The 19,932-nt window shown below is 42.0% G+C and overlaps 1 protein-coding gene across 4 annotated transcripts in view; it reads right to left on the reverse strand.

Annotated features, from left to right (window-relative positions):
• LOC139566286 (ras-associated and pleckstrin homology domains-containing protein 1-like) overlaps positions 1–7,493 on the reverse strand; it is a 78,425-nt gene extending 70,932 nt beyond the window's left edge. For 2 of the 4 annotated variants that reach the window (XM_071387359.1, XM_071387358.1), the window contains exon 1: positions 7,204–7,493. The gene's annotated coding sequence lies outside the window, so the exon portion shown is untranslated. The remainder of the gene's footprint in view (positions 1–7,203) is intronic. The other 2 variants (XM_071387361.1, XM_071387360.1) reach the window with 1 other exon arrangement.
• Positions 7,494–19,932: the final 12,439 nt, after the last annotated feature.

Here is a 19,932-nt window from a genome sequence, read left to right on the forward strand (position 1 = left end):
ACCCCCCTCTAGCTCTTTATCACAGTAAGTTATGAGTATCTTTGAAGTGCCCCCGCCACCCCACACCCCCTCTGGGTGTAACAGATCCTGGTTAAACCTACACCCGTCATCTCAGTGCCACTCTTTGTGTTTTAGCTCGTCGGCTGCCTTTTGCGCCCAGGGACATGTGGCAGGTTAGAGGGCCTTCTACACGTGCAACACCCCACTCCACCCCTAAGGGAACAGCCTTTACCCCCTCCCCACTCCCTGTCCCTAGGGATCATTAACCAAGCTGGGACTACTTTTGTCATCTGATCAGCAGCTTCACTACTTTCACTGGAACACAGACACAAAAAGAGGGAGTTAGTTATATGTGGCTTCCTTGTCCCTACTGTATAGCACCTTATACACAGAGGCCTTTCCGTTATTTTTGTATATTTGAAAGAGGTAGGTGGGATTCTTTTTTTATTTATTTTTTAAACAGGTGGTACACCTTTTTACCACTAAAAACTACTTTCACTGGGACATGAAAGGGAAGAGGGTGAGATCAATATGGGAGCAGACAAGGTAGAGAACATGTTTTTTTTAAACAAAAGTAGTGAATTGGAAAACCATGCAGTGGCTGTAAGCTGTGTGGATTTTGTTGTGCTCCGCAGTTTCCTCTCAGACATGCAGTCTCTCATTTTCCTCCCACTTCTCCCTCCCTGGCCTCGGGAAACAGTGGAACACTGAACTCCCTTACATCTGCCCTTAAAAAAAGAAGGGGAAAAAAATAGAAAACTAAAATGACACCAGGCTTGCATCCCATATGGTACCCTATCCCCCATATATTGCACTACTTTTGATCAAAGCACTATCGGCCCAGGTCAAAAGTAGTGCACTACATGGGGAATGGGGTGCCATTTGGGACACTAACCAGCTCCTCCTGGCAGATGCCGCCCCCCCCCCCAATCAATGGAAAACAAACCATGACGGTGCTGTTTACGTGCACAAAGCCTGGGTTGTGTTCAGTAGGCACTAAATGGAATGGGAATGGACTACCTGGATTTTTCAAATAAGAAGCGCATTTACATTTGTTGCACAACGTTTTGAACTAATGAACACCCGGGCGACATCAGCCCCAAAGAACACAGCTAACACAAAGTGCTTTGGCCATTCAAAATAATTATGGCCACACCGCTGCAAGTTGCAATGCGATCCTTCATTCAATTCTTCAGAAACAAAACCACACAACATCTATTGGCGAGACTGACTGAAGATCCTGACAATCAAGTCGCCATCTCAAGTCAACCAGACACTACCCCTAGACCAGTGGTACCCTTCATTTGCAGCTCACAGTGATTATCCTATTTTCTATTCATAATACATAACAATGATACAATTTCAATTCAACATGTTTAGTGCAGGCCTGAATCATTTCATTAAATGTATATATTGTTCCCTGGACGGCAGATAGATGTCAGTATAGCGCAGCTGTTTAACAGAAAGGTCAAAATAGAACGCAACTGCACAGCTACAGCGACTGAGCCATATCAGTTTGCTACTAGTTCATTTTGCAGTCTGGTAGACATGGATCGATTTATTGTATAAAAAAATAAATAAAAAAGAAACGTAAATCTATTGACAATGAAAATGAGGGGGAAGAGCTGGAGAACAACGTGACAGCTGTGAACGAACAACCCCCGGAGAACCAGGGGGAAAAAAGAAAAATCGTGAAGATGGCAGCGGGGAAATGCAGCTAGCTAACGTAGCTCCGGTGGCTAAGAGAAGGATACGGTCGACTCAAGAACACAGAAAGTTCCAAGAGAAATGGAAAGACAAGTATTTTTGTACTGCATAATGGGACTAGCTCACAGTCTTATTTTCCAGAAGGCAGTCAATTGTTTTAAACAAGCAAATTTAGAGTGACATTTCCAGTCACACCATGCCCACTTTGACAAAACATACCAACCTCAGAAACAACAAAATAGCGCAACTCAAAAGGACCGCTCAAAGAACGACAAATGGACAGATCTAGCACTGTTGCAGAGAAAACGACAGAGGCAACATATGAGATTGCTTGGATACTCGCGAGAAACAAGAAGGCCTTCACAGACGCGGAGATAGTCAAATAATGTTATTTTGGCCTCAGACAAAATATTGTATGCTGACTTCACAAACAAGGAAGCTATTTTAAAGAGAATTAAGGGACTCTCAGACTCAACCATAACAAGACACATGGAAGACATCAGCAAACAACTGATTACTGACATATCCGTCGCCGTGTTTTAGGTAATGCGCTTGACGAAAGCGCTGATGTAAGTGACATTGCCCAATTATGTGTTTGGATCCGCTTCCCTCAAAACGAGTCGATCAGAGAGGAACTTTTATGTTTACTGCCCCTTCAGGGACAAACACGAGAGGATATTCTGAAAGCTCGTTAAATTTTTTTACAGATAATATTGACTGATCAAATCTGGCATCTTTGTTCACTGACGGCGCCCCAAACATGCGAGGGAAGGAGACAGGGACTCAACAATGAACATTGTGAAACAAAAACAGAGAAACAGACTGACCAATACACACCTGGATTGCCTCACAAGGATAGCAACAGACTATACATTTAGAATTAATTCAGTCAAGGAGCATTAGGCACATTTTCGCTCATCCAGCTACTGAACTAACCCTTAGTAAATGAAGGTAATGGGGCGGCAGGTAGCCTAGTGGTTAGAGCGTTGGGCCAGTAACCGAAAGGTTGCTATATCAAATCCCCGAGCTGACAAGGTAAAAATATGTCGTTCTGCCCCTGAACAAGGCAGTTAACCCACTGTTCCTAGGCCATCATTGTAAATAAGAATTTGTTCTAAACTGACTTGCCTAGTTAAATAAAGGTTAAATAAAAATAATAAAAATAAATAATATGGGTCTTATTCATGTGGTGTGTGTATATATTTATGATGTGCTGTACATAAAAACAATTGCATGTTCTCAATTGATAATATTAGAAGAAAAAGTACAACAAATTAAAGATATGTGCGGTTTTCTGACAAAGTGGCTCCCTTACAAAAAATAGTAATTAACACTGCCCTAGACACGTGGAGATCTGTGAGGACTGTATAGGTTTACAATAGCCTATTGAAAGGCAAGGTGGAGCTAATACAAGCTCTTTCAGAACCCCAAAAGTGAACAGGAGGTAGGGGTCAACTTAAGAATGGATACGTCTTTGTTGTGATATGCACAATACCTCACTTATGCAATGCCTTCCATTATTTTCCCTCTGTTCTTTTGGCATGACAGTGAAATCGCTGTCATGCCAAAAGTGAAACCACAACTCCTGCTACTTGCTGTCCTTGTAAATGTAAACAGTGTTCACTAGAAAACTATGAAACCACCTACAGATAGTTGGTTGTCATCATCTGGCCCACAACTGGGGTGTATTCACCAAGAACCAAACTAAAGCAAACAGGCCCAAAATGGGGAGGGACCTACCTGAATGTGTCCAATAACAAATTCTTAATTTCATTTTTCCTTGCAAAACATTTTGCACTAATGAATACACCCACGTTCTGTTGGTGAATTTACTTTGGTGATAGGACTTTATTTTACCAAGTAAGTTGACTGAGAACACATTCTCATTTACAGCAACGACCTGGGGAATAGTTACAGGGGAGAGGAGGGGGACGAATTAGCCAATTGTAAGCTGGGAATGATTAGGTGACCGTGATGGTATGAGGAATAGATTGGGAATTTAGCCAGGACACCGGGGTTAACACCCCTACTCTTACGATAAGTGCCATGGGATCTTTAATGACCTCAGAGAGTCAGGACACCCGTTTAACGTCCCATCCGAAAGACGGCACCCTACACAGTGCAGCGTCCCCAATCACTACCCAGGGGCATTGGGATATATATATATTTATTTTAGACCTGAGGATAGAGGGCCTCCTACTGGCCCTCCAACACCACTTCCAGCAGCATCCGGTCTCCCATCTATGGACCGACCAGGACAAACCCTGCTTAGCTTCAGAAGAAAGCCAGCAGTGGGATGCAGGGTGGTATGCTGCTGGCACTGCCTATAGAAAGGTTACTGCTCTGTCCCCACAGAGATTAGGATAGTCAGTGTTTCCGGGGCCTTGTGGAGGTACAGGAAGCTACATGAAATGCTTGCCTGAAAAATACCATATGGTCATAAAATGTTGGACAAATAGGTGTTGTAAGTTCTCATCAGTGTCACACAGTAGGCTTCATTTCACTAGCAATCTTACCGCGTGCCAGCAGAGCCTGTGCCTCCTCGCAAGAAGAAAGAGCTCATCAGTAAGAAACCTCTAGTAGGGCTGGGAAAACAGAGTAAAAAATGCCCACCCCCCCAAAAAGAATTCTGATATTTTAGCAGGCATTGGCACCCTGGGTACATAATGGCATCCAGTGAGAGGCCTTGCACTCTGCTCCTCTTTGCAAAGAGGAGCAATGAACTCTACGTTCAATGAAGGGTCATTAACTTAACCGTGTGAATGTCTGTCTGAAGCTACGAGCGGGGAAACCCAGTCATACTCTCAATTCTGTGTTTGTCTTTGAACCACAGGCTCTAATTTAGCCAAGAAACACTCATATACATACATAACCAGTCAAAAGTTGACACACCTACTCATTCTAAGGTTATTTATTTTTTTACTATTTTCTTCTTTGTAGAATAATGATTCCCTATGTGTTATTTCATAGTTTTGATGTCTTCACAAATATTCTAAAATTTAGAGTAGTAAAATAAAGAAAAACCCTTGAATGAGTAGGTATGTCCAAACTTTTGACTGGTACTGTACACACACAGCTTTTGTAAAGTATTCAGACCCCTTGATTTTTGCCACATTTTGTTATCTTACAGCCTTATTCTAAAATTGATTAAATAGCTTTTTTCCCCTCAATCAGTTTGGGCCACACACTTATGACCCCTCTTTGGAAAAGGTGAGACTCACAAACACGTCGGTTCTGATGGCCACAATCCTCACAAGACTCGCCTGAAGGTAGCTCAGTACCAGTTAAAAAATAAATAAATGTTAGTACTGTAAATATAGTGCATTTGTAAAGTATTCAGACCCCTTGACTTTTTCCACACTGTTACAGCCTTAGGCTAAAATTTATTTTTTCCCTCAATATACACACAACACCCCATAATGACAAAGCAAAAACAGGTTTAAAAACTGAAATATCCCATTTACATAAGTATTCATACCCTTTACTCAGTACTTTGTTGAAGCACCTTTGGCAGCGATTACAGCCTTGAGTGTTCTGGGGTATGACGCTACAAGCTTGGCACACCTGTATTTGGAGAGTTTCTCCCATTCTTCTCTGCAGATCCTCTCAAGCTCTGTCAGGTTGGATGGGGAGCGTCGCTGCACAGCTATTTTCAAGTCTCTCCAGAGCTGTTGGCACACCTGTATTTGGAGAGTTTCTCCCATTCTTCTCTGCAGATCCTCTCAAGCTCTGTCAGGTTGGATGGGGAGCGTCGCTGCACAGCTATTTTCAAGTCTCTCCAGAGCTGTTTGATCAGGTTCAAGTCTGATCGAAGGACATTCAGAGACTTATCCTGAAGCCACTCCTGTGTTGTCTTGGCTGTGTGCTTTGGGTCTTTGTCCTGTTGGAAGGTGAATCTTCACCCCAGTCTGAGGTCCTGAGTGCTGACACCACCATGCTTCACTGTAGGGATGGTGCCAGGTTTCCTCCAGACCTGACGCTTGGCATTCAGACCCTTGGCATTCAGGCCTTTGGAAAGTATTCAGAACCCTTGACTTTTTCTACATTTTGTTATGTTACAGCCGTATGCTAAAATTGTTTAAATAGATTTATGCTAGGTAGCTGGCTAATGTTAGCTCCAGGGGTTAGGTTTAGGTGTTAGCTAAAAGGTTTAGTATTAGCTAAACGGTTTAGTGTTAGCTAACATGCAAAGTAGCTAAAAAGTACGTAGACGCTAATTGTCCATGATGAGATTTGTACAGACAACTTTTGGGTTGCTAGACGTTTGCGTTATATGTCCAGGAATGGGAGACAATATATTCACAGGGAACATATAATTACATCAACTTTTCAAAGGGATGGTAGTGCTTTCACATTTCTATCAGCTGAAGCATGTGCAGAACCATGTAAACACGTCCACGAACTCAGCAAGTGTGCATTCATGTGTATCTACTGAGCATGCTTCAGGTGATATAAATATGAATGCACTACCAATGCTTTTAACAGTTCATGTAATTATACTTTCCTGTGGATGTATCATCTCACATTCCTACCACCGAAAGGACCAGCCACAATAACCGGTAAAAGTATGTTAATATATAATTGTATTAAACATTATGGCTTGTGGAAATCGTGAGCGCAAACTTTCCTGATTCAAACGCAAATTTCTGCCAGACACAGAATTCAATGCAATTCAACCTCGCGTATCCATGCAATACATATACATACACATTTGGTGTCCCAGATTTACGTTTACTATTATGTCTAGTCCGAGACCAGTCTGAACAGGGTGGGGACACTGGCAGCAATATCGTTGTTCAACGAGGCAGTAGGCCTATCATGTCGCTGAAAATGACATTGCGCAGTAGGCTATTCTCCGTTACACAAATCGACATTGATGAGAGACGATGAAGTCATAAAATTTGCATGAAAACATTTTACCCATCCTTGACCATCATCAACTGACATTCATAGAATCAATTCACAGACAGTGTGTCAGACACTACTACTTTGTATCCCGGCCTGTTTATAATTAAAAAAACATTCACTAGTATGACGACCTAACAGCAGTTGTCCAGTTATCTTTTTCAATAGGTTATGGTCAGTCTGTGGTGTTCCCTAGTCTGGCCAGCCACACACACCCTTTATCCAAGGAGTGTTCAATGGCCGCATAAGAACACCGCAAAAGCATAGAACTCTTTCAAACAGCCACTAGCTTTGACATCATAGGGTTTATAAAAAGGTAAATGTTTAGCTAAAAACACAGCCATATTTAAATGTTAGGTCCTATACAATCAACTACCCTTCCTCAACAAACAATTCACACCCAGCAGGCTATCAATTCCCTGTCTCCCGGCCCTTTCTTCATGGGGACGCTACAATAAGGATCACCTAGGCTGGTACACCGTAACTCGTTTAAGGTATTTTTTGTTAAGTAGATTGTTAGGTTTTATCAATAAATAAATAAATCCTAAACACATCTGGCGGTGAGAAAAGCTCATTTCAAAATCCACTTACAGTCAAATTGGGATTTAACAGCGGCTCCTCTTCTGTGTTCAGCCCAATGGATGATGAAAACCAAAGGCAGTAATCACGAGATTTGTTCCAAATACCGTGAATTAATGGTCGAAATAACACGCTTCTGTGAATCAGTTGAAAGAATTGTAGTGCCCGTTGTCCTCATATTTTTTAAACTAACAGCTCGACATGCAAACACATACATACTCCCATCCTGATTCTCTTTCCCAGGATTGTTGCGTGAGGCACGCTATGCGTCTCCTGTTTCCTGTCCAGCCCAGAATTGGGCTCGACTCATCTATCCTGGGAGTGAGCAAGCGCCTCTCCAACCTAGTGTACTAGTATGCAACTGTAGCACGAAATTCGGGGCGTTCCTGCATGTGGGCATTTCTGCGTCTGCAGGAACACACCTCTCGAGCATCCCATTGGTTTCTTCACGAACACTCCCCCCTCTCGAGCATCCCATTGGTTCCTTCACGAACACCCCCCTCGAGCATCCCATTGGTTTCTGCATTAACGCCCTCCCCAACCCCCTCGAGTACCCATTGGTTCCTGTATGAAGGCCCCCCTCCAAGCGCGACATCTTCATGCTTGGGTATGTATGTCTTGTGGCACTTTCGAATGTGGGTCAAAAGGGAAATATTTTCAGTGTTTTTTTTTCAACCACGCCTCCTGTGTACCGGAGTCGTCTTTGCCAGCTGGACAGTGTCCTTCCTTCCCAGTCGTTAACAGAACTGCAGGAAACCGTACAGCTAACTAGCAAACACACGGTGTCGCACCCTCCTCCCGCCTGCTGTGAACCCAAGAAAACCATGTCTGACAGGCGGGGGCAAGGACACAGTTTACACGTCATCCCTGCCTCCCGCTAGCACTGCAGACGTGAGCGACTCCGTGGCTTGTAAGGGGGGTGATTGTGCCTAACGCCTGCTGTGTACCGGAGAAAACTGACAGGCGGGGCCCAAGGACACTGTCACTAACACAGGATGAGGCTGGGGCGACACCGTGTGTTAACTAAGTTGCTTGCTTACTAGTTAGTTAACACACGGCGTCACACCCACCTGCTGTGTACCGGAGAAAACCGAGGGCGAAGGATACGTCTACCGGTGTCGCCACCGCATACCGCTAGCTACTCCGGGAGGTGGAGGCAACACCGTGTGCTCCCGTGTACCGGAATCCTTATTAGGGCTACGCAAGCACACACTGTCCCTCGCTCCCTCCTGCCGAACACCTGTCCTCTCCGTCATTAACAGAACTTCTGGAAAACAGTGTCCGACAGGTGGGGGCGAAGAACCCTTTTGAAGGCACTCTGGGGAAAAAAAATAGGAACTCAGTCGGGGTCTCAACTTTTCCGAGTTAGAATAGTAGAATACAAAGTACAATTTCGAAATGTGGTTGTGCATCAGCAGTTATCTTGTTATGTCAGCTAACATTCTTTTTTAAATTATTGCTGAGTTAGTTTAGTAGCCAGCTATCGAAACTTGTTATCATGGTCGAAATACCCCCATTGATTTTGTTAGTCAGACTCACTCAGGTATCATTAAAGTGCATTTGTCTCCACTTTATGGCAAACATTTTTGTGCCCTCATCAAAGTTGCGATCCCTGAGCTACAGTTAGCCACGGTTGTCTGCCTCGCCTCTTCTTCTGTTGGGTGTATCAGCGGTTGGCATTCGACATTTTGGTGCATTACCGCCATCTACTGTATTGGAGCGCCCCATCGCCTCCTGCCTATGTACTGGACTCATAGCTTAAAAATGTACCAATACAAGTACTGTATAAAGAGGGGCAGGGATGCCCACATGCAGGAACGCCCTGAATTGCGGGGTGCAGATCTCAATCCTTCTCAAACAGACTGCTGAAGAAGCCAATTCCATGTACAAATTCATGGGATTGTTATGCAAATTCATATGGACTGGTTCATTTTTGTCAAACCTCATACATCATCCTGTCAAGTTAGAATTAAAATAAAACTTTTTTGCAAATTCTAATCTCTTATATGAATTCCACACAAAAAAAAAGATTTACCATTTGTTGGTGTTCCTATTCTACCAACCCCAGACTGTTGCACAGTTCAAATCACATTTTATTGGTCACAAAAATATATTTCCAGCTGTATGTAATAACTCAAATAAATGTCTGGGCTAATAATGTAAGAAATAACACAAAAAATAAAAAATAAATACTGCAAAGTTGCTTAGGAGCAACTTTGCAGAGCTGTCAAATCTGTCGGTGCCATCCCCTGTTGTAGAATACTGCAAGTTTATTGTAACCTTCGACCATTACCTCATTAGGCTATATCTGAAAGTGGAAGCCTAATAAAGTGAGGAACCAATAGGAATGGTGTACAAAGGACTTATGTGATAATAAATATAATATATAAGTGCTTGATAAATCGTTTGTGAAAGTGTGTTTAAATGTGTATTACAAATATAATTATCAACAGGCAGAGATGCATCTAAACGAATTATGTCACCTAGTGGACAAAATTGCCATGACATCATTACATTTTTTATTCCTTCTCCCTGGCTCTAAGCCAGAGAGAAACATTTGATTAGCTGAATACTTTAATCTGGGTGTCAGGCAGCATTTAGATTGGCAGCCCAATTCAGATTTTTATACTAATTGGTCTTTTGACAAATCAGATCTGAAAAATATCTGATGTGAAAACACAATTGGTCAAAATATCAATTATTGGAAAAAATATCAGAATTGGGCTGCCTGTCTAAACACAGCCTGACAGTGATGGACAAGCACCAGTTGGCTCTGGTTTGGACGCGGTCAGCATTTTCAATCTGTGCTGTTTTGACCCATCAGTGACCTTTACCACTGCTCTCTCCTCTCTGACATGTCAGGCCCTCAGTGTTTCAGAGAAAATGATGAGTGGATATTAGACTCAACATCATGGCGTCCACCAACATTGAGGCATAAGATAACTGGGCAAAACCAGATCTAAGGCTAGTGGTTTGTTAAATGGCTTTTTTCACAAAACAACATTCTACTAGCTGTTCTGATTGGTACAATCCATGCTGTCAAAGGCTATGGAAAGCAGAAGTTAAGACGTACTTTATAATATTGCTCAACATTTTCTTAAAATTTGTCATAATTAGTTAAAACAATGAATTTGTATCTGCTCTCAACAGACTTCGGCTTCATATATTCCACCATTTTCTTCAAATCTGAAAATGATGTGAAGCCACGCCCATTTCTGAAGAATCGCATAATGGGCCCCAAAAGAACAGAAATAGTGTCCACTGATTGTATACTTCGTATTTTGGCAAATGTAGTACGACATCCGGGAACTTTTGGCATATTAACTATATCCATACTATGACCAATAAGCATACTACATACTCAATTTACATCACAAATAGTGCTGTTAGTATGAGTATTCAAACACAGCTATGGTCAAGACCAGGGGTATTCAACTCTTACCCTACAAGGTCCGGAGCCTGCTGGTTATCAGTTTGCCCTGATAATTAATTGCACCCACCTGGTGTCCCTGGTCTAAATCAGACCCTGATTAGAGGGGAGTAATGAAAACTGGCTTCAGGGTCCAGAGTTGAGTTTGAGGGGCCTAGCGGAGGGCTCTCCAAGTCTGTTTCTTGAGAGCTACCCCGCTGTAGGTTTTTTGTCCTGATTCAGCTTAATAACCGGCTAATTATTAGAATCAGGTGTGCTAGATTAGGGTTGGAGTGAAAACCTACAGAACTGTAGCTCACCAGGAACTGGTCTAGAGAGTAGCTCTCTAGCCCTGGCCGAGAGAGAAGACCATGATTAGTTGAATATTTGAATCGGGTGTGTTAGAGATGGGCAAAAATGACTCCTCAATCTTAAATGAATCATTGTTTATTGTCAGCGTGCTGGAGAGGTTCCATCAAACTTAATGCACCATAATGAACATCTGTCAGAAGCTCTGCAGGGGCAGTCCCAGCAGTTGTCTTATATACGGCTATACACAGACAAGTTATATTTGCATGATTTAGCATAATTAATTAATCATTACCGTTTTGTTCATGTGACCAACCAATACTGGTTCATAACATGTGACAGACCAATACCTCACAAGGCTTCTTCTCTCTAAGCTGAGACCTTGAAACTAAGATATCTTTCGTTCTCAAAACAAGGTCTGGGTGTACTGCCAAATTGCAGATACTGATAGTGAGGATTTGTTCAGTCAGTCACTTGCATGAACACAGAAATTGGTTTATAGAAAAGCACAATCATAGAACATAGAAATTGGTAAATAGAAAAGCACAAGTATAACATTTCCATCACACTCGATACTCTCATCACTTGTGTGATAATAATCATTGCATTTTAATGTAACCATTTAGATTTTAGCTTCTATATCATAATATTCTATACTCCTATTAACCTTTTCATACTGTGAGTTCCAAATATCTCTAACAGTCACCTCAGCATGAGTTGTTTTATGCACCTGATGTCAGTAATGTGATTATTACGCAACAGGACAGTTAACATCCGCTGACTGCTAATTATCTATAGGCTATGTTTGAACTTGTCAATTTCTAATTATCTTCTAACAAGTTGTATTTTCTAAAAACAGTTTCAATTTAGGTGTATTCAGCCTCCTCATTAATTCACATGGAAGTAGCCGTTTCAGCATTGTGGACAATTTATTTCTGAGGCTTTACTGAGCCGGACAAACTTCTCTCTTTGAGGAGAGCCCACACACTTCATCAATGTTTGCGCAGATCAAGTATGCACATTTTTGAACATTTTCTGTCTGGCGCTCGCATTACCTTGTTGTTTTCCTTACAAATACTAACTTTGGATATGTGTGCGTTCCTATCAAAGTAAGTTCTTTACTTTCTGTATACAGTTGAAGTCCGAAGTTTATATACAACCGACTTTAACTGGATCTTGTTGTCGTTTCTACTGTAGGTGTATACAGTATGTTTGTATGTATGTATGTCTGTATGGAGCATAATGTATTTACAGTTTTATTCACATTTTCAAGTACTGGTGACAAATAATGCATTCTTATTATTGCATAGATTGTAATGGACACCTATGATGTGTGTAAAATACTTTTTTGAAGGTTGTACTGATTATAATGAGCTAATGCTAAGCTATTTACCAGCTATGTTTGGCGCCATGTTTGTTGACATTATACAATGCATTCTGGGTGTCACGTAAACGTCTGTCATACCAAAGATGTTATGAGGTGAAGGAATGGTTCACTCATCTTTCGGGTAAACTTCCAGAAGGGAATGAAGGGAAGTGAATGATCGTAGATGACACACCCCCTTCAACATGCATACTATAAACAGACCAAACTCATCGTCTCCTCTTATTATCTTTGGTTGATGCGAAAAAACAAACATGGCGGTGGCACAAACTACCCGTCGTTGGATTACTTTCGATTTCTAGAAAGTGTTTTACTCAATTATTTAGCTCAATGATGAGCTCACCCGTCATGTGATTAATTATAAATAGTAATTGCTATTAGCTAATTCATATTGTAGTTTCTGTCAGCCGAGAGTTATAAAAATATGACCGCTTGTGTTATGTCAATCTTTCCTCAGTTAGCGCTAGAACAAATGTAGCCTACATTTTCCGGTTTGGATGATTGTGTTATGCTGTAGCTACTTTTATGAATGTCTGAACATTGCATCTAAAAATAAACACGTCACATTCTGGACATAACTTTGTAAGGACTGTGTTTGTGCAAAATGTTTCTGTGAAAAAACAGTGTGGCCAGCTCAAATGCTGATTGCTTACATCAATCGAAACTGACATTCTAAAAGCGTTCTAATCACACCGGTTTGAGCGTACGCTGCAGGGACCACTGAAGAACGATCACACCCGTTTGTTGGTACGTGTGAAAAAGGTTAAAAAAAGGGAAATCAACACAGAAAAAAAAAAAAACATACACTTCATAATTTCAAACCCTTCATTCTGGGTTGTACAATCCAATTAGTATGGTAATACTATAATCACAATAAAGGTTATACTTCTATTAATGGGAGTGAGTATCAAAAATACACACACACAAGGGACCTGTAGATTGAGAGGTGAATAAATCTCTCAATGTTAACCATTGTTTTCATATCTTACCACAATTGGGTTGGATTTACCTGTTTTTCACTAACTGTCCCTGGAACATCAACTTAGTCAAAATATAAAACCCTGTCGTTTAACAATTCTTGTTAAACGAAAACAACCTTCAATCATTATTCATCGTCAGTATCTACAGGGGGAAATGGGAGCTCATCCAGAGTTAGCAGGCCATTCGTTTCCCCATCCTCTGGAGGAGCAGAAAACATGATAGCTGCTGAAATATTATCAGCCAGAGAGGCACAGATCGCCATACAGCATGTTAATAACATTTCACAGTGAAGAGAGAGAACACATTTTATAACACTTTCACACCAACCTTGATAAGAATGAGATTGGGGCAAGGTTAGCCCAAGCTCCAATCTAGTGGCTCTCCTCACATTTTAGGGCACAGCTCTGTCTCTAGAAGCCTCGCCTTTCCAAATCATAATTATAACTATTGATAAAGGATCCAACCCAAATTTAGAATGACAGTCCTTAGTGCTTCGCGTTGGTTCTATCACTTTAATTTACGACCCTCAACTTAGCACACACTGGCAGAATGTACATTTAACTTATTTTTCCAGCATTAACTTTTCTCATCATGGCCCCAATTTGTGGTAATGACAGATTGGTATTTCAATGCATTCTTAGTCTAAATTACATTTCACAGTGTGCAGACCTCCACAATCAACCTGATACTCCAAATAAACAATTTTGGATAAGCCTACATTTAAGCCCACCTCCCTCCCCCGCCCCCTTCACGGCACTCATTCTTCCTTTCCTGGCGTTTCTTCATGTTCTTTTTCAGATAGTGTTTCAGTTCGTCTTCCCAATGGCACATGTTCAAAGTGGATGGCCCTTGATAATGTCTCTCACCTGAGACGCCACTGTCCTTTACAGTCCATTATGTGTCGTCCATTTTCTTACCAGTACACCAGCAGCATGAGAGACATTTGGATGGGATCTCTCTCCATGCTCACTCCACGTGGACTCATGTCGCACTCCTGAGAGAAAAGGCATGAGAGAAAAGGCAGTTGATAGCGTTGACTGGATGCTGTGTACAGGTTGCTGGCTCGGACTCAGGTCTCACTGTAGAAGTGGTGAAGAACCATACTGAGCGGCATTTTCGCCATTGCTTCAGCCGGTTGGGGGGGGGGGGGGGGGGCTGAGGTTCACACTGTTCTTGGTCAAATTATCCCTTCCATGCATCTAGACACCATCTGTGGTCACCTTCACCATAACCTTGAGAGTGGACAGACCAGTTTAGGGCATTTCTAACTCAGGAAATCCAGGCAAATTATTTACTGTATGACAAATTATTATTTCTACCGGATTCAAGAAATCCAGACTTCTAAAACAAATGTCAAAGAGAATAACACGCAGTTGAACCCCCCCCCCCCCCCCCCCAAATTGTCTTATACTCCCCTATCATCTTGGCGATCTCACTGCAGAGTGACAGGTCAGGGAATCAGAGGGCTACTTCGTTCCTTTCACTAGTCTCCATAATCTGCTTCCTTCAACTAGGACTCCCTTCTTCCCAATAGGAAGACCTTCTCAATCTACTACTTATACAAACGGATCACTCTCAAACAACATTCTGCTTTTCCCCCTATTGCAAGGTTTAAAACAAAATCAAACATAACTTTCTCCATATTGGAAGGCAATGTTTTCATTTTAGTATACCTTCAAAAAGTTATATTTTTATTAACAATCTCTGTTGGATATTGTGGCGGATGAATCAGAATTAGTTGGGTAACATAGATAATTAAGATGTCTTATCTGCATAATATGCTTATGTGATATACTTGTTATTAGAATGTATCCCTTTGGACTCTGGTGTTGGCAGTTGCACTTCTTCCCTCAGCTGGGGCTCAGTCACCTGGGGCCCAGAGAGGGGAGAGGTCAGGCTTGTCTAGCACATGTCTCTGGTGCTATGCAGAATATCAGAAAGGGAAGAGGACAGGATGGAACATTGTCTTCATATGTGAATGTGTCTTTACCTATTCTTAAACCATGTGAAGGGTTGGCGTGATTAATGGGGAACCAATTACTTGTCTCCACAATGTCTGTGCGCAAGTCACTCCCTCCTTTGGCATTGGGGGGAGGTGTATGGAAGTGTATGGAACCATTGTATATCCTCTCTGATGTTGCACTTATCCTGGGATAGTATAAGACCTAGATACTCACTCCCCTCAGTGAGCTTGTCCAGGAGAGGGGTCAAGAAGGGGTTTTACTTGAGATGGGAGTATCTAGAGTTGACAATTGAGTTATGCCAGTGGATGAGCTAATGTTTCTGTTCTATACCGTACCAGGGTGAGACAGTTCCAGTTTGGAGTAGGTGTCACGCCCTGGCCTTAGTTATCTTTGTTTTCGTTATTATTTTAGTTAGGTCAGGGTGTGACATGGGGGATGTTTGTGTGTTTTTGTCTCGTATAGGGTGTTTGTATTGTCTAGGTTTTTTTTGTAGAGTTCATGGGGTTGTGTTCAGTGTAGGTGTTTATGTAGGTCTATGGTTGCCTAGATTGGTTCTCAATTAGAGACAGCTGTCTATCGTTGTCTCTGATTGGGAGCCATATTTAGGCAGCCATAGTCATTAGGTAGGTTGTGGGTAATTGTCTATGTGTAAGTTGCCAGTGTCTGCACTTATTTGTTTTGTATAGCTTCACGGTCGTCAGTTTGTTTTAGTGTTCTTCGTCTTTCTTAAATAAATACAGTATGTATTTATATCACGCTGCGCCTTGGTCCTCTCTTTCACCTGAAGACGATCGTGACAGTAGGAGGGCCAGGCACGGGTCTGTCTGTACAATGAAAACTGTTGACATAGCAGATGCTGTCTGCTATGTATTATAGATATCTTTCATACAAATCTTAACCTTGTGACCATTCTATGTATCTGTTGTTCGTCATGTAGGTTGAGAGGGGTGTATCTTGGCTATAAAAGATCTTTGTACTTTTGTGTTGTCACTCTCAATGGTTCATTAGAAATAGGGAATCGTTGAAAGTCATTGCTATTGCAAAGCTCTTATTATTAAATATTTAGTTTAAGTATAACTCTGACTGGTGTGTGAAGTTTGTTTCTCCTCATTTGGTAATATAGAAATTAACCACCACAATATTCACTTTCTGCTTCAATATTTATTAAATGTCTGTTATTTTAAGATTCAAATGTAATGCTTTGGAGGGATCAATATGTATTAACTGGGTTGGCACTGTCTCAGTCCCCAGTAGATGTCGCACTCCGTCCATAATAAGTCTGGCACCTGAGACAGCAGAGAAACAGATGCCGTCTCCGTTTTGCCTACTCACGAATTGGTTGAGAACTTCATCATTTGGGATATCAACAAAAACTCCATCGGGAGTACAATAAATGGTAGCTTTTTAAGTTTAGTTAAAATAAAATAATGTTTAACATTCATTAGTTATATTCAACAGGGTATGGCGTTTATTTCAAAATGCATTACCAGGGTGGAGGAAATCTTCTAAGCATTTATAGTTTTATTGGTTAGAGGTAAGTCAAGTCTCGTACAATGCTTTAACCTTATCATACCTCAAATGATCCATAAAGGAACCACTCTGAACATTTCTCAGAATTACTTTTTACACCACTTACGTACGTCTACGTTTGGGTGTGCAAGTTGTATATTATTATTATTTTTCCATTCTTACTTCATCAGATCATCATAATAACCCACTATCCTCAATATTATGTTACTTTAACTCTGGTAACGCATTATACATTTGTGTTACATCACAAATTCCTCCTTTAGACTAGTGTTCTATTCATACAGGGGTTTAGACATTTACACTAGTTGTTCTATTTAACAGCATGTTCTGAAATAGTTCTCTGTTCTTTCATATCTCCATACATAATAATATGTACAGTTGAAGTCGGAAGTTAACATACACCTTAGCCAAGTACATTTAAACTCAGTTTTTCACAGTTCCTGACATTTAATCCGAGTAAAAATTCCCTGTCTTAGGTCAGTTAGGATCACCACTTTATTTTAAGAATTTGAAATGTCAGAATAATTGTAGAGAGAATTATTTATTTCAGCTTTTATTTCTTTCATCACATTCCCAGTGGGTCAGAAGTTTACATACACTCAATTAGTATTTGGTAGCATTGCCTTTAAATTGTTTAACTTGGGTCAAATGTAGCCTTCCACAAGCTTCCCACAATAAGTTGGGTGAATTTTGGTCCATACCTCCTGACAGAGCTGGTGTAACTGAGTCAGGTTTGTAGGCCTCCTTGCTCGCACACACTTTTTCAGTTCTGCCCACAAATTTTCTATAGGATTGAGGTCAGGGCTTTGTGATGGCCTCTCCAATACCTTGACTTTGCTGTCCTTAAGCCCTTTTGCCACAACTTTGGAAGTATGCTTGGGGTCATTGTCCATTTGGAAGACCCATTTGTGACCAAGCTTTAACTTCCTGACTGATGTCTTGAGATGTTGCTTCAATATATCCACATAATTTTCCTGCCTCATGATGCCATCTATTTTGTGAAGTGCACCAGTCCCTCCTGCAGCAAAGCACCCCCACAACATGATGCTGCAACCGCCGTGCTTCACGGTTGGGATGGTGTTCTTCGGCTTGCAAGCCTCACCCTTTTTCCTCCAAACATAACAATGGTCATTATGGCCAAACAGTTCTATTTTTGTTTCATCAGAACAGAGGACATTTCTCCAAAAAGTACGATCTTTGTCCCCATGTGCAGTTGCAAACCGTAGTCTGGCTTTTTTATGGCGGTTTTGGAGCAGTGGCTTCTTGCTGAGCGGCCTTTTAGGTTATGTCGATATAGGACTCATTTTACTGTGGATATGGATACTTGTGTACCTGTTTCCTCCAGCATCTTCACAAGGTCCTTTGCTGTTGTTCTAGGATTGATTTTCACTTTTCGCACCAAAGTACGTTCATCTCTCGGAGACAGAACGCGTCTCCTTCCTGAGTGGTATGACGGCTGCATGGTCCCATGGTGTTCTGCTCTACCCCCGCAAGCGTCACAGCACTCGTCTGAAGTTGGTACTGCCGACCTGCCAACTTCTGTCTGTAGCCTCCGAACATTTTGGGCCACACACGTATGACCTCTCTTTGGAAGGGTGAGACTCTCATGAACATGTCGGGTAGAGATGCCCACAATCCTCACAAGACTCGTCTGAAGGTAGCCCGGGTACCAGTAAAAACATTTTGGGGAAGTACTGTACTTTCGGAAAGTATTCAGACCCTTTTACTTTTTCAACATTTTGTTACGTTACAGCCTTATGCAACAAAAAAAAATCTTCATCAATTGACACACAATACCCCATAATGACAAAACACCGTTTATTAGACATTTTTGCAAATGTATAAAAATAAAAAATAAACTCCCATTCTTCTCTGCAGATCCTCTCAAGCTCTGCCAAGTCGGAAGGGGAGCGTCGCTGCACAGCTATTTCCAGGTCTCTCCAGAGATGGGTTCAAGTCTGGGCTCTGGCTGGGCCACTCAAGGACATTCACAGACAAAGCCAGTTCTGCGCTGTCTTGGCTGTGCTTACGGTCGTTGTCCTGTTGGAAGGGTAACCTTCGCTCCAGTCTGAGGTCTTGATCGCTCTGGAGCAGGTTTTCATCAAGGATCTCTCTGTACTTTGCTCTGTTCATCTTTCCCTCAATCCTGACAAGTCTCCGGCCGCTGGAAAAATTCCCACAGCATGATGCTACCACCACCTCCCCACTGAAGGGATGGCGCCTGGTTTCCTACAGACTTGACACTTGGCATTCAGGCTAAAGAGTTCAATTTTGGTTTCATCAGATGAAAGAATCTTGTTTCTCATGGTTTGAGAGTCCTTTAGGTGCCTTTTGGCAAACTCCAAGCGGGCTGTCATGTGCCTTTTACTGAGGAGTGGCTTCCGACTGGTCACTCTACCATAAAGACCTGATTGGTGGAGTGCTGCAGAGATGATTGTCCTTCGGGAAGGTTCTCCCACAGAGGAACTCTGGAGCTCTGTCAGAGTGACCATCAGGATCTTGGTCACCTCCCTGACCAAGGCCCTTCTCCCCCGATTTCTCAGTTTGGCCGGGCGGCCGGCTCTAAGAAGAGTCTTGGTGGTTTCAAACTTCTTCCATTTAAGAATGATGGAGGCCACTGTTTCATTGCAACAGAAATGTTTTGGTACCCTTCCCCAGATCTGTGCCTCGACACAATCCTGTCTTGGAGCTCTACGGATAATTCCTTCAACCTCGTGGCTTGAGTTTTGCTCTGACATGCACTGTCAACTGTGGGACCTTATATAGACAAGTGTGTGCCTTGTCAAATCATGTCCAATCAATTGAATTTACCACAGGTGGACCCCCTTTTGCCCTCAGAACAGCCTCAATTCGTCAGGGCATGGACTCTACAAGGTGTTGAATGCGTTCCACAGAAATGCTGGTGCATGTTGACTCTAATGATTACCACATTTGTGGATGTCCTTTGGGTGGTGGACCATTTTTGATACACATGGGAAACTGTTGAGCGTTAAAAAAAACAGCAGCGTTGCAGTTCTTGACACAAACCAGTACGCCTGGCACCTACTACCATACTACTACCACACCCCGTTCAAAGGCACTTCAATCTTTTGTCTTGCCCATTCACCCTCTGAATGGCACACATACACAATCCATGTCTAAATTGTCTAAAGGTTTAAAAGTCC

This window comes from Salvelinus alpinus, chromosome 38, assembly GCF_045679555.1.
Source record: "Salvelinus alpinus chromosome 38, SLU_Salpinus.1, whole genome shotgun sequence".
NCBI lineage: Eukaryota > Metazoa > Chordata > Actinopteri > Salmoniformes > Salmonidae > Salvelinus > Salvelinus alpinus.